Below are 16,595 nucleotides of genomic sequence, written 5' to 3'. Positions count from 1 at the left end.
ATATAAAATTGTATGCAGTTTGTGTGTTATAAGAAATATTTGACTAGATTTCTCTAATATAAAATAAAACTTATTCTATTCCCACCGAAAGAAGACAACTGAAAAGCGTTGTGCGATTGCTGCCATTCAAAACAGGATGAACGCAGAAACTTGTTCAAGTATTTAACAAAAATGCACATTTTGCAACTAATAAGATATAGTGTGATCAAAATCTTAGGACTATTAATAGCTTAGTAATTCATTTAGCTGGTGAGGAAGTAGGTACTTATATGTTGCATTTACAAGTACCTTAATGTAGCTTTGGCCGTGATACGATTTCCTATTTCACACTAGTAGCTTGTAAACATAAAATACATGTTTGTACACTGTACAGAAATACTCCACCAGCGGGAAATACCTATGTAATATCTAATAGTCATCACTCACGGAAACCCACTGATTTTAAGCGTCTCATGACACTCATAATGGTTTCAGACTAGTAACCCTAAACTTGTAAACATAAATACAACTGTGCTACGTAGAATGTGCGGAAATATTTCACAGCCGTAAATTGATTAATACAGTCTTCTTTCATGTGCACTCCCCCGTGGTGGTTCAGTGGTAGAGCGTTCACCTCTGGTGCATGGGGTTCTTTCGATCCCAACTCGAGCCAGATGAGCTTTGCGGTGGACAAACACCGTATGCGTAGGTTTTCCCGTTTCCTCCCACTTTCTTGATTCCAACATTTCATTCATTTTTCATCATCATCGTCTCCTTTACACTAGCCTACATAGACTTAAAGATTCCATTTCAATTCATTTCCATGTGCACTTTCTCCTTTCAACTGTAAAAGTAACATCTTACTCATGGACTATTGTAAACATGCAACCAGAAATATTCCAGAAATTACTGAAACACAATAAAGCTAGCTTTAATTTTGACATTCTGCTTTTAAAACAAGCCCACCTTTGCTCAAGTTGGCTCTTGTTCCTATGTCTGACCCACTCCTCAAATGCCATATTAACCGATTAGGAAATGTAAATTCAATTCTTCAAATTTTGGAATTTTTATTTCCTAAATTGTCATGATTCTGTTCTTTATTATTCTAACTTAAAGATGATAAAATTTTTGTAAGGAATGTTCTAAATACCCAGTGATGGGGTTGGAGTGAAAGAACTTAGGAAGAGCTACGATATTCCATTATAAAGTTGTGGTAAAGCACCCGTAAATGTAATGGTTTGTTAATAATTATAGTACATAAATCAATCATAATTCGATCGCGTCTTCTATTCTGTTGTTTTTTTAAATAAATTAATTAAATACATTAACATAGTGCTATATTACAGCATTAAATTAGTACTGTAGGCATTACACTCATATTCCTTTCAGGGCCATGCTCTCTTGTAGCAACCCGCTTGGTAGACCCCACGTATGATAATAGTCATATGGTTGGGACATGACAGTTGAAAAATATATTCATAGTTTTAAGTGTATGTTGGCCAGCGACCTTAGATTCCCAAATCGCAATTTTATTTCGCCCATAAGCAGGAAATGAAAACAGCAGGCATAAGGGTTACCTTGGCAAAAGGGCCATTTACAACATTGTGTCAACGTTGTAAGTTCACTAGCTTAGGATTTCCCACTGTTGGGCTTTTATAATCTGTGCTGCTGGGGGTGGATATGTGAAACAAAAAGTGTTTTCTTTAAGTTAGCATTCAATGGGAGAGCCAAAATTGAGAGACTTCTCGCATGTCTACTACGAGAATATGATACACTGGTAATACGATACACATAAACGAACATTCTATGAAGATGAATATTCTATGGTCGATATTGTAAGTTTTTAACAGCAACTCTCATTTACTCTGGTAGTAAATCCATCCATCAACAATTATCCTTAACCGCAGCAGTGGAATCATTCCTCAAAATTAAATAGTTTTGGTTACACATATGCTAATACCGATTCATTTTTTCCTTGTTCTCGAGCACGCATCTGCTATTGTCAATTGAGAAGGTAAGTATTTTCATTCACCAATAGTCCAGTTGCTTCAGTCCATCATAAATTAAAGCTGGAACATTTACTGCTTTACTGCATAATCAAATCAATACCCAGAAAGACCCGTAATAACCCATGTAGGTTGAACTTACTTCTGTTACCAGCCCAGTTGTATATTTTCATTAGCAACTCATATTGGTTCAAATATCTACTAATGTTACTGCCTGTTCAAACGATTTTGGTTTAATAAAATATTTTTCCTAACATAATTTGTTTCATATAATGTGGGTTCTTAGCACTAGCCAAATTAATCTCTAGATTACGTGGTGTAATAGATGGAATACCAGAGAAAGATTCCAAAAAATACAAGTTCTTTTTAAAGTTCTCTCAGACCACAAACAAGTAAAGCGAATCCTAATTGAAGACGATGTAATCAAATATTCGTAAATACAATGTTGCATCAAAATCAATCAAATTGTCTAACAGCAAATTATTTTCAAAGAATTGTATAAGGTAACATACAACTTACAACTGACTTAAGATTAAAAATCAAATTCTGATTCAAAAAAAATCTTCCTTCAAAAATACCAGTGAAGAGGATAATGTAATACAAACTATTACCATTAAAGGAAAGTTGAGTTTTGAGTTTAACGTCTGGTTCAGCAGCAAGGCTATATGAGACGTGGACCTACTGATTAACGTGGAATCCGAATCACATGAGCTCCTGCCGGGAATCGAACCCGGGTCTTCCGCGCCAAAGGCGCGTATGCTAACCGCTTAGCCACGAAGGAGCTTCATTAAAGGAAAGTGTATTAACATCTCTGTCGTATTACGTTATCCAACTAGGAATGAATAAGGAATGAATAACGTAGGAATGAATGTTACGTTATACAAGGTAGTGCTTTACTAGATATCTAACAAAATTCAAGGAAAATCCAGAAAATATATTACCATACGGGATTTGTGTCAAAATAAGACTCCTAAATTTTTTGACTAAAAAAACTGGAACATATTGTGAAAACTTATAGTATATTGTAATATTTTTCTTGTTGGAATTGGTAGAGTTTATGTATCTTTGAGATGAGATCATAAAGACAATCAGTTTCTTGTCATCTTGCCTGAGTTTAATTCTACATAAATAAAACTTCTGGTGTTGATGGCATAAAGATAAATCAATCTCGCAGATACCAAAGAAACGTCAATATATAATTTAAATTTGAGGTTAAGTAGGCAGTACGAGTGAAATTTTCGAAAAGCGTAGATGAGAGCGTAAAATTTCTTCTGCTATGTAAATGCTTCTCATTCTGGCTTGGTACGACTACAGTAAAGAAACTACTTTTTCCATTCCTGATTCAGGATCGTAACAAGCGAGTAGACCTCCAACTTGTATTGAGAAAGCCTCCAAGTAAGCACTGATTGCTAAGTTTCTGTCAAAATGATAAAGAAATGGTGCTTTCAAAATCTCTTCCTTTAATTTGTGGAAAAGTTCATCGTGTGTAGAATCCCATTTGAACTAAAAAAAAATTTAGCAAGAAGCAATTGAAATGGTTTAATTTCATCTGAGAATTCTTTTATGTGATTTCGAAGATATGAGCAGAGACAAACGAAACTTTTGGGAGTGAGTTTGGTAGTTGGCTTTTTAAAATTTTATTTATTTATTTATTTATTTATTTACAATCTTCGGGAGATACGGAATTCTAATACATCTAGTTCGCTGTAGAGTAGATGTGTCTTTTTGGGTGTTGCTTTTAAGTCGTGTTTTCTAAGATCTTGAAATAGAAGTTCTAAATCTGAAATTTGTCGTTTCCAATCGTATGATCAAATCACAAGGTCGTCTGCAAAATATGGTATTCTGTCTGGTAGTCCTTCCAAGATCATTTTGATACAGTTGTAAGTTATCACCGAGGTGTGAAGTAGGCAGAAAGCAGAAACTTGCACTACTGAGGCAATAGTGTGTAACGTAGTCAAGTTGCAAAGTGCGAAGTCTAATAGCACCGAAACTTAATCAAACTTGTTAAAGGCTACATTAGAACATGCCATTCAAAAGGAGTTACGTTTCAAATTGGTTCAAAAGGCAAATGTTCATGTTTAGAAAACCAACCATGTCCTGAAGTCGTAAGTTCTTGTATTTATCAACTCAGTTGTTGAGCTCAACCCTTCGGCGGCCCGGTGTATCGTCACAATAGTTTTAAATCTCCAAATTGCCTGCATCTGGCGACATCTATTGGCATAATTCATTCAGACAAATGGCATAGTAGCGACAGCAATTGCCTTGACTGTTTACTATTAGAAACTATCGTTACTCATAGATTAATATGCTTTGTTTCCGTAGATAACTAGTTATTCCACAAGCCTTCATCTCGTCTGGAAGTTACATGCTAACGATACCTCTGGCTTCAGGAAGAAGAAAGCAAGTAGCGACAACTATTAGTCTGACTGCCAACTATTAGGAACTATTAGGAGAAATGGCAGACTGAAGTGTCGTGCTTTTATAATAAAGATTAAGGACAGAGTTGGCAACCACAGAAAACAAAATTGTCTATTTTCTTCTTTAAAATTATCTTATATTAAAAAAAAAATCGTATATTCGTTATGCACGTGGCAATTATAGAAACAAGTATATTAATACTAGTAATGGCAATAATATATAATAAACTTAATTTGTAATCTTCAGTTTCGAACTTCAAATCAGCTTAACTGTCTTCACCATTATTTATTCTTATTAACACTACCCTGAACAACAACATTTCCACCTGTTCGTAAAAGTAATTCAACTTAAAGAATGGATGCAAAGTTGGTATTTCTAAATTCTCAAATCGTTATTGATTTATTTTAATAGGAATGGCTATTACAAACCTCAGTGTGTGTGTGTGTGTGTTTATAAATATTTAATGCACATCTACAATTTATATACATATTCAAAAACTACAAAAAAAAGTGTGCGTTTTAAAATTTACGTATATTTGCCTATTATCGCAAGGGAATTATCGTATAAAGCATTAAGGTATGCTTACTCGCGGGTTTTCTCGGAGTTCTTCCATTTCTTCCCACTCTCTTCATTCCACCATTTCATTCTTCATTTTCTCATCATCACCATGTCCTTTAGCCTAACCAGCATAACCGTGAGACGTAAAACTCAGATTTCATTTGATTTTTTTTTCATTAAGGTATGCTACATCATGATAAATTATCGTATGGTTGGCAAGCTTGATTAAGAATATTTTGCCTGGATGTTTATGCAACCGGTAACTCCGTGATTTTTTTTTTTTTTTCAGATTTGCATTTTAACGTGACTGACACACTGTCTTCTTATTATAATAAGGATATTGTATATGCTTGCAAAGTGATTGATTAGTGTTTCTGTTGAAATTGAAGGGAAAATTCTCAGCAGGAAAACAATTGTTAACGCTTCGAATGGTACTACATTTTAAAACATTTATAAACAAACACAAAAACGAATAAACATCCATTCAAATAAAACAATAACAAATGCTCTGTTTTTTCATCTTTGAGTACAAATATTGCCTCTACATTCTTTGACGCCTTATTTCTGTTTTTAAAATGGCTTTGTACACGTTTTCTTTTATTGCATGTTTATTGGTGCTCAGCATTCTACTGTGTGTTCGCAGCTGTAATAAAACATATGAAGAAGTAGGTAGTTATACGGAATTTTCATTCAACTGTAGTTTTATATGTTTTCCTTATTTTATGGAGTACAACCTACGAACAATTACAGTGCTCTGAAATATGCATTATTGTTCAGTTCAATTTCGAGGAAAGAATTCCACCACAAAAGAACTTAATGGTTGTTATAATATTTACATGACTAGTAACTTAGTTTTCACTCAAAATCAGCTAGAACTTCGTAAAACAGAGTGCTAAGAATTTATATTTAAATATTACTAAGAAATTATATTTTAATTAATTCTTAGGAAACATCATTGTATATAAAACCATAACAAAAAATGAGTATTGGACGTCCCTTCTCTGATCAGAAATTCTGAGAAACTGTCAGTTTAAGTCATGTTTAAATCTAAAAATGTTAATTGTATTGGTTTTGCAGATGATAATGGTTATTATTGCGGAATCTGAATATAAAACTAACATTATATTAGGAAATCTCAAAAAAAAAAAAAAAAAAAGCCGTGGGTAAGGTGAGCTCAACACAAATATTTAAAAAGATAGCGATTTTGATTATAAAATTAGTGTGGCAACTATGAAGGTTGAAAAGATGGAAATAATGAAAATATAGTTTTCAATACCTTTGTGGAGTTGTATATTGAGCTGAAGGCAAGCCCAAATACAGCATTTGTGTAATTTTGGGACAAAAATTTGAAACTAAAGATGTATGCATTCTTTTACTATTGTTACTTCTAACGTGTATAATCACAATTACCATTAACATTACCACGCACTCACGAAACGTACATTGTAACAAACTAAACGAAACTCTAGTTATCACAGACTCCTATTTTGATATTCATATATTTTGGAACTCATCGCTACATTAAGGAAAGTCCTATTTTACAGAACCGCTGTGTGGACACCATGAGAGAACATTTTCAAGTTCACCTAATCATAATTTTTGTCCATTACAGTTTCCGTTGCCATTTTGATTTCATCATCTGACTATGAAGCAGGCCTGTAGGCAGTAAGGGACTAGAGCGGGCAGTGCCCCCCCCCCAAATTATTTTTGGTCCCTTCAAAATAGAACATTATAGATAATTTTTAAATTAAAGGAACCTCGGGATAAGGAATGCTTGCAATTTTATTTTCGCAAATTAAGTTAAATTTAGTGCCTTTAAGTCGTTTATGCGTAAAATGATAGCTTCTTGTTATATCCACCAAACATGTTCCATTGGCCTTTCCACATTCGAAAAATTTCAAACTGAGGTACGTAATTATTGCATCATGGCAGGCATCAAAAGCGTGGGGTCAGATGCACTTTCAAATATTAGTTGCATCAAGATACAGAACATTAATTGCAAACATTAGTAAACTGTAGAGCAAGCTCATAACTAGGGGGTAGGCAAGAGGCTTAGCACTCCTGTAACTTCCTTCAACTCCCACTGTAATTTTCAGTTGTTTGTTTAGATAAATACATGTTTAAAACCAAGGATCTTATATAATAGAGGATCTGCCCTTACAACAAAATCTTGAAGCCATACGTCACAGTTTCGCTGCCCCTACTCTGCCCACTCCGCCCAATAGGATCGCAATGTTTTGAGCCAACAATCATAGCGGAAACGAAAGTAGCCAATCAGTCGATGGTAGAAACGAGAGTAGCCAATCAGACGATGGTAGAAACGAGGTAGTCAATCAGATGTGCTCGGTTGCTTTTTGGCTTCACCGATTTAATAGGGTGAAGATACATATGGGCAGCGTATGAAATGGTAATAATAATAATAATAATAATAATAATAATAATAATAATAATAATAATAATAATAATAATAATAATAATAATAATAATAATAGAAAAACAACAACAATAACAATAACACAAAACTTCGATACGAAACAAACGTGGCAATCTGACTACACTGCACCCTCAGGAGATGTTCTCCGTATAGCGCAAGAGAGGACACTAGCAACATCCTTGTTTAAAACAATAAACAATCAAATGTAAGATGAAAAGAATCTACAACACCGTCACACAAATAATAAATAAATGAACAATTTTGTCACATTTCTTAATGTCTTGTTATTTCCCCCTCAGGATTAATTTCTGCCCATCTAAGAAATCGGCCTGGCTAAAGGCCTGCACGAAACACTCGTTCGACATGTGCATTACTGACTGATTACCGAGGATATACTGCATGATTTTAAAACAGGTTTCATTTATTTATTTGTCCTATAGTGACTGCGATGATTCGTGAAGCCTGGGTTGTACACGAATCATAGAATTGCTTTCCCCTCACGTATAATGTATCGGAATAATTCGGTGCAATTCGTAGAGCTGTCTTCCGAACAGACTCTTGGGAAAAAGTGAAACAACAGAATGCATCAGCAACGTTGCGAGGACATAGCAAACGAGCGCGAAAAAAAAGAAAGAAACAGGACTTAAGGCTGCAGACTACTAAATATTTTTGAAAAACTAATAATTTTTCTTTTGTCCGGTTTTCGTAAGTGGAAATAGGTAATAAAATGTAACTTACCACAATAATAGATAATGTTATTCTACACCCGAAAATACGAATCAAAAGAATTTTCAGTGTTGCCATCCATAGAAATTATAGTATGACCAGAATTTGAATTACTCAAAAATCTAGGTAAAGGCAGCGACTAGAAAAATAAACTCAACGGTAATTGATGTCTTATCATGCTGTCTATGTTTCTTGTTTACTACTTTTTAAATAATGTTTCTATTTATTTTGTAATGGCTTATTTATTTTGTAATAATTTATGTAAGGTTTATAAAATAAATAGAAATATTATTTAAAAAGTAGTAAACAAGAAACATAGACAGCATGATAAGTCATTAATTACCGTTGAGTTCATTTTTCTAGTCGCTGCCTTTACCTAGATTTTTGAGTAATTCAAATTCTGGTCATACTGTAATTTCTATGGATGGCAACACTGAAAATTCTTTTGATTCGTATTTTCGGGTGTAGAATAACATTATCTATTATTGTGGTAAGTTACATTTTATTACCTATTTCCACTTACGAAAACCGAGCAAAAGAAAAATTATTAGTTTTTCAAAAATATTTAGTAGTCTGCCCCCTTCAAGAACCATAACACGAACATTAACAATTGAAGACCTCAGTGCAGAAATGAGACAGCTCCAATTGTACATTTGGTTCAGAATTGAAAACAAAGGGTTAAAACTCAACTCAACTTATTTCACTTTACCCTCCAAACATTTTTGCAAAGAGAGATGCTATTAAAGGTATAAAACCTTTCTTTACAAAAAGTTTGCAGGTTAAAGTACAAATATTGATTTAAAAAAAAAAAAAAACACTTTTTCTTTCAATCCTGAATCAGTGGTCTCCATTTTCCATCGAGGTCTTCAACTACTCGAATTAAACGGTAATACAAATAACAGCAAAAATAGAAAAACAACAACAATAACAACTAGACGAAACTTTCGAAACGAAACAAACGTGACAATCTGAGAACACTACACCCTCACCAGGAAATGTTCTCCGTATAGCACAAGAGAGGACACAAGCAAAATTTTATGGGTGAGGATTGACGTCCGGGACATACTCTTGTGTTCTATTGGGTGGTGAAACTGATAAATCTAGGTCAAGCTTCGCGACTCATAGCAATCACCATAGTTTCTTAAAAAAGAAACTATAAAATCTCCACAATTATTATTATCCTTAGTATTAAGTGTTGGTATTATAGATATATAAATATATAACCAGTGTTGGTGTTATAGATATATGTAAATATATTTATATAACCGGAAGTCATTGAACAGTTTATTTCCATTAATTTTTAAGTTCTGTAAAATCATTAAATAAAAGCAGTGTTGATGTTACTGAACTCCAACACGTTTACACATTTCCAAACCATCTTGACAAATTTGCACTTGGTGAGATTTTTGGTAAAAATTCGGTCAAAATTCTTGAGACAAGTTTCGAGCACACTTTTTTGCTTGAGATCTGAGAATTGGATGAAACTGTGTCACCCACAAAAATCGAAAAATTTAACGTTTTGTTTCGATTCTCGTCACGAACACGAGACGAGAATTATCTTGTTCGTCGTCTCGTCTCGAATGTGAAAATGTGCTTTTCGTATTTTGAGCACCAATACTCCTGGATACCTAACACAAACGATTGCATGATGTATAGCCATTAGCAAAAAAAGAGTCTGTATTAGACTTTGTTATACTAACGTTTTATTGCAATTTATGGTTACTAGAGTGTGACGAAAAAAAAATATAATTTTTAGATTCTATTTCTAATAGTGTGGAAAGGATATCTTTTGATGTAAAAACACAGAAAAAATAAAATTTTAGGGTAATGGGAGCATGCTTTGAGGTGACGCAAGTATGATTTTAAAATTTCATGTACTATTTCAGCCTCTTCGGCTCTTTTGTTTGCACTATATAAACCTTTATTGTAATTGTTATATTAATTTATTGATGAAACAAACTTTCCATGGGGTGGGGGAGATGAAGCGATTTAAATTTTTTATGAAGATTTAAAAAAAGAGCATAAGCCAAAAATGAGCAAAAAATATTTTTAAACGAAAAATTACCGTATTCCAAAATAGAATTATTACCCCTTATTCTTCCTGCCTCCAAAAAGTTAGTTTCTTCAGTAACAAGAAATAACAAGTACAATCAATGTTTTATAGTGCCAATAAAACAAGAATGATGCAGACTGATATAAAATTTTAAAAATGTCATATTTGTGAAACTTTATTTCCTTGCAGCACCTCAAAGCATACTTCGATTATCCTAAAATTTTATTTTTGTGTTTTTATATCAAAAGGCAATTTTTTCGCAGGATTAGAAATAAAATTTAAAGGTTCGATTTTTTTTTTTTTTTAACTGTAATGTTTACTTCATACAGAAAATGAAATCGATTGCACAAAGATTGACGGCTTATTAGAAAGATTATCAAACAGAGTTAGCAAATAACTTTTTTTGTTTGTTTGTTTAAGGATTCTGCTTCCAACCTCTCTCGCTGGATATAGACCCAATAAGAAAAAAATAATTAAATAACATTCTCGAATTTCAAACCTTTTCCTATAGTCATTATTTTACTGTGTATACAGGGTGTTTGAAAAAACAACATCGACAACGTTTGGGAGGTGATTTCTGACATCAAGATAAGATAAAATGTATACACCAATATGGGTGCACAAATGCTTTCTTTCGGAGTTATAGGCTGCCGAAAATATGAGAAAATGAACTTTAAAGGTCCATAACACCAAAACTACGGGACCTATCATAGTCGGGTCAAGACTTCACTTAGAAACTAATATGTGTGCTATTCAAAATCCATATTTCAGAATCCTAAGGTACTCACGCAACAATTTTTATAGAGAATTTGGCTACGGGCATATAATTTGAAGTACTCACCAACTACCTCTTTAAAAATTGTTGTGGAACTACCGCAGGATTCTGAAACATGGATACTTGGACAGGACACATACTAGTTCCTAAATAAAGTCTTGACCAGACTACGGTAGGTCTCATAGTTTTAGAGCTATTGACCTTCAAAGTTGATTTTTTTTTCATGTTTTTGGCAGCCTATAACTCCGAAAGGAAGCATTTGCGCATCAAGGTTGGTTTATACTTTTTGTTCTTATCTTGGTGTTGGGAATCACTTCAAAAACGTTGTCAGTGTTGTTTTGAAACATCCTGTATATACGATAGGCATATGTAATTTATAACCTTGCTCATGCTCATTGACTGATTGACTTCGTTTTAAATATAAGATTGTTTTTTTTTTTTTTTTCAAGTTATCTTGTACTCTATTTTAGTGTACAACAACAAAAAATTGCTGTTACTTAGATGATATTTGTTCCATGTCATTAACTCAAGGCAACAGAGTGAAGCGTATGGTGTGGACGTGGAGATGTTTGCGTAAGTATATACCCGTATTGGATTTCGGTATTGGTCCGCGGTGCTTACTCTTTATTGCTGCTTTCTCCAGATCTAGATCATATGAAATGAATATTAATAATAATCGTCGGATCTTCAAACGGTTGAAGGTGAACTAAATATTATCTTAAAGACACACATACGAGAGGCAAATTCGTAAATGATGATAGAGTAATATATTATTGTGTGTCCTTTAAAACTACTAACAAGCATGAAAGTAAAGTGAAATATAATTATGGCTTGTGTTTACTCCTTAACCTCATTTAAGATACTTAACATTTACTAAAAGTAGAGAAAATAGGAAATAAAAATGATTCCATTTAATCATTTTGATTTCTACCTTTTATTTTCTAAGATTGAATTGAGACTGTGAAAACTGAAATCAAAACTTAAAACCCAGTTTTCTATTTTGCAAACGAAAAAGTTTTGTCTATCGTTGTGAGTGTTAAGTAGCCCAAAATTGAAGACGGTAGCCCACAGAGTTGAAGTAAATGGTAATCATTGAACACCGGGAATTGTGGGAGTTCTAAGCCATAGATCGGTACTTTGTTACTTATAATCACTAAGTGCATGCCTTCCGATCACAACATTGAATATCAACGTGAACTCTTGTGGTTAAACACTTTGGAAGTTACGGAATTAAGATAGTAATATATAGTAGGCCTATGCTTAAACTCTCATGTTTTATTAAAACTTCAATGTTTTAGCATTTGATATAATCTATTTTGCCATAAACAGAACTGTTTTCTCATGTTTTTGAGGAATCCATAACTTGAAGCTGATGAAATAACATATAAAAATATAAATTACGTCGAACTATTTTGTTATTTTAAAACTGTTATGTAAAAGTTCCATTTACTCTTGTGTGAAATTCCCTGCTCCCGCCAAGTGAACTTTGTGGTGGACAAACACCGTGTGCGTGGGTTTTCTCGGGGTTCTCCCGTTTCCTCCCACTTTCTACATTCCACCATTTCATTCATCTCTCATCATCACCGTCTCCTTTAGCCTAACCGGCATAACCGTGGGACGTAAAACTCAAAAATTTCATTTCTTGTGTGAAATTACAAAGTTACAGAACATTTTATGTATTTTTTTTTATGAAATACGTATTTCAACTAATATTTTAGTTTTGTGTGTCACTTCAAATTTATTTTGGACATATCTCAATATGGAGAATCATATTTGTTAGTTGTGTGTATCAGTATTATCGTAAATGTAATTTAAGTCGTAATAAAACATTCTATTCATTTTTTGTCACTCTTAATCAAAATGCACATCCTTTTCAGGGTGTTTACCAAAACTGGTTTATATATATTTACTTTATCTGTCCGCATATGTCTATTTTATGCCCAGCCGAAAAATCTCAAAAATTAGTTAACCTTTAAACTACGGAGGTAAATCTTTAACCTTTAAGCTACGGAGGTAATTTGTCTTTAACCTTTAAACTACATTTAAAGCGTTTTCGTAAGGGTTTACAAAGAAGTCTATTTCTTCACTCCTATTTATAGAGGACACATGAAACAAAACGTGTTTAAAAAAAAGGTTATTGTAGTACCACTTCGAAATCGAAATATCCGTTGTTAAGACAAGAAACAGGATATTTTGAAAACAAAATATCCCGTAGTTTATGGATGGCCACCAATTTTGATCAGCATGTAGAGGAACCAGAAGTTAAAAATTGAGTTTGCTAGTGAAAGCAACATTCAAACCAGAAGTGGCAGAAACCATTCACTTCTGATTTTAAAGTTGATCGTTGTAGGATTAAAAACGCTAATAGATAGCGAGAAGTTGATAACAGTATACCACTTACATTATACATAATCATTTGGAATATACCAATGTTGCCAACAAGTTGATACAAAAAATCGCTAAATTGGAGATGAAATGACTCCAATTTTGGGTGAAAAGACGCTAAAAAAAATTTCTGGAATTTTGCCTCTTTCGTATATATATATATAAAACTCAAAGACTCATATATAACTAAGAATAATTTCACTTTTATATATTTTTAACTTCATGATCAATTTTGCTTCAACAAAATCAAAAATGAGTTTAGAAAAACGAACAAAATTAAAGGCCTAGAAAAAATCTTACTTCACTTCACTTCTACTCACGTTTCTACAGATAATCAGTTTGCTATCGGTAATGTATTATTTGTGCTCTGTAAACGGAAGCTCTGTAAACTAAAGGATTGGTCCCCATTAGGAGGTAAGAGATAACAGCAATCAAAGCGGGAATATAGGGATAAATGTTATGTTACTTTCCCAGCTCGTCAACATCTGCACTGATTCAAATAAGCAAAAGAAAAATAAACATATATCTCAACTGATTCTAGTTAATAGTACTTATTTTAGGACAAGTTGTTCGCAGCACAAAAGTCGCTAGATTTGTAAGTATCGCAAAAGTCGCCAAATCATCATTTCAAAATCACCAAAAAAATCTGCTAATCGGAAAAAATATTTTTTGTCGCTATCCTGGAAGGCGAATCCCCTAGATTTAGCGACTTTTCCCCCAAATTGGCAACACTGCAATATACTATTATTTATGGGGTGATAACGTTTTGTACAACTTTTTATTCAATGATTCTGCTTAAACAAACATTAATGATTTCAGCTGTTCAGTCAATATGGAATCCATCTTATAAACTAGACCGTCCAGTAAAGAATGCGTCACTCGAAATGGAAATAAAGTAAGTAAAACATACAAACTTTACTTATATGGGCAAGGGCGCCCATGTTGTGGTTTCCAAGGGGGGGCAAGTACAAGTGACGTTTCAAATATAGTTTCAAATTTTGGTGTAACTAATGTAAAAAATATATTGCGTATTCGATATTCCCAAGTACAATTTCCTCTTAGGGGGGCAAGCACCCCACCTTGCCCCCCCTGATGGGCGCCCTTGGATATGGGTATTTTGTTTTCTTATTGTCTGAAGAAAAATAATTTCCTAAACTTTTTCATGGAGGTAAACTTAAATGAATTGAAAGATGTTTTGATGGTTAAACAATGCTTTATTTGGTTTTTACATTAATGAAAATTAACACACACAAAAGAAAAACATCAAAAATCATTTCACAATCGAAAAAAGACATTAACTAATGAATTTTTATTTTATTTTATTTTATTTATAGGCCTAAGTATGCCATATGATGTGATGTAATGTGATGTTATAAAATTTTCTGTCATTTTATTGCATATACCCTATTTATAGCAGACTAACATGTCAGTGTATCTTGCTAATTCCAAATAGTAAATATTCAAGCTAATAGATGTCGCTAGTTGGGCTATCTACCTGTTTGTTGCCAATAGATGTCGTTACCGTCCAACCAATTAGCAGACTTAAAACTGTCGTCACGATTTCAATGCAACGTAATTAGTTGAGGACAAATTGAAAATAGTAAATAAATAAATGTAAACAACTGGATCGCTTTGGATGTCAACAGACCTAAATTCAGAAAATATACAATTCCTCCATTCATTTCTATACATGGATACCTACTTTAAAAGATTAACACAGGCAATCCATCCTGCCTGGTCGTGTTTAATCTAGAAAAGGCATTCGATAAGGACTAGCATCCGGCTTTCATCTATAAATTCAAGCAGCTCCTCTTGCCTCTTACTTACCTTAGATTCATTTTTAATTTTCTCACTTGTCGACTGGCTTACGTCTGTATCAATTCCAGTTTTTCATTTCCCATTTTCCTTCGTCCTGGTGTTCCCCAAGGATTGGCTTTGTCGCCCTTATTGTATATTCTGTTCGTTTCCGACTTTTCTGTTGTTCTCTTTCAGTATGCTATTACACTGCACCTTTTTCCGACGGGTAAAACCATTCATCAACTCCATTTGGCTCTACAGGATGCTATCAATGTCTTTTCTTTACCTTTTCTTATTAATTACTCTTTTATTTATTATTCTCTTCTTTTTTCGAATTAATAATTTTGTTTGGAAAGATGGTGTAAGTAATCAGTATGGTGAACATATATTAAAAAGAGTTTATATATATATATATATATATATATATATATATATATATATATATATATATATATATATATATTTATATTATTGCTTGTTAAGAGGAAATCTAAATTTATAGATCCATTAAAATAGTAAATATATAAAAATCTAAACATGATATGAAACAAATTAAACTTACCAGTTTAACATTCCACGATTACGTCCTTTAGGCTAAGGGAGAAGATAATTGAAGCGCATGGAGAATAAAGGTGGTATGTAACAAATTGAATATGATGGGAAAATTGACTTTCACAACATTGTCCGTTAACATACCACCTTCATCGTTTTTAAATATCTGCACTAGGACGAGGACTCACCAAATAATGTGTTAGGTAGTATGAGTAGCATATAACACATGCATGAACAGCCAGAATGCAACATTACGAAAAATGTAGCATAACACTTTATCCTCAAAGCGCTTCAATTATGGCAGTTGAATGACGATGGAAGCATTCATGGAAAAGAATATGAGGTGAAACGGGAATATCTTGAAAAACCCCATGATTTCGAAGTTTGCACCAACTAGCTTGCTTGGCCGAGGAACGAAACAGGAACCCCACGCACCAGAGGTAAGCACTCTACCACGAAGCCATCATGCTTTGCAACAAAATCTAAACATGATTTTAATGAAATTTAGATATAAATGCCATTGAAAAATAACTCTTATACTGTGGCAATTTCTGATTTGCATTGAGAAATAGGAGTATCTGATCATTTGATTAAAATTAGTTTTGTTGAAAAGAATAATATTTTAAGCCTGATTAATTTGAACAATTTTTGCTCTATTTCAGGTTGTGAATGTTGTGAAAAATTTTCGTAGAGCTAATTTCACTTATTAAGTAGAAACGTTCACCAGGACCATTGCAATATTTTTTCAACGCTGTAAATATTTTTTAAAATCTAAGATTGCATTATAGTATAAAAGTAATAATCCAAAATTGTTCTCGTTTGTGAGAACGACGTTATAATAAGGGTTGTTTGCATATGTATTCATCACTTTTGTTGTACAATAAAATACTTGTATGTAATATAGTCCAGGTA

General features: G+C 33.1%; 1 long non-coding RNA gene across 1 annotated transcript; it reads left to right on the top strand.

Annotated features, from left to right (window-relative positions):
• Positions 1-5,491: 5,491 nt before the first annotated feature.
• LOC145675641 (uncharacterized) lies at positions 5,492-16,595 on the top strand. Its single transcript, XR_014129175.1, has 4 exons — positions 5,492-5,626; positions 11,420-11,522; positions 14,154-14,229; positions 16,346-16,595. It is a non-coding gene; the product is annotated as an uncharacterized LOC145675641 (long non-coding RNA).

Source organism: Thermobia domestica, chromosome 18 (genome assembly GCF_964235325.1).
Source record: "Thermobia domestica chromosome 18, izTheDome1.hap1.1, whole genome shotgun sequence".
Lineage (NCBI taxonomy): Eukaryota > Metazoa > Arthropoda > Insecta > Zygentoma > Lepismatidae > Thermobia > Thermobia domestica.
The sequence above is the reverse complement of the archived record's forward strand: the minus strand, read 5'-3'. Positions and strand labels throughout refer to the sequence as shown.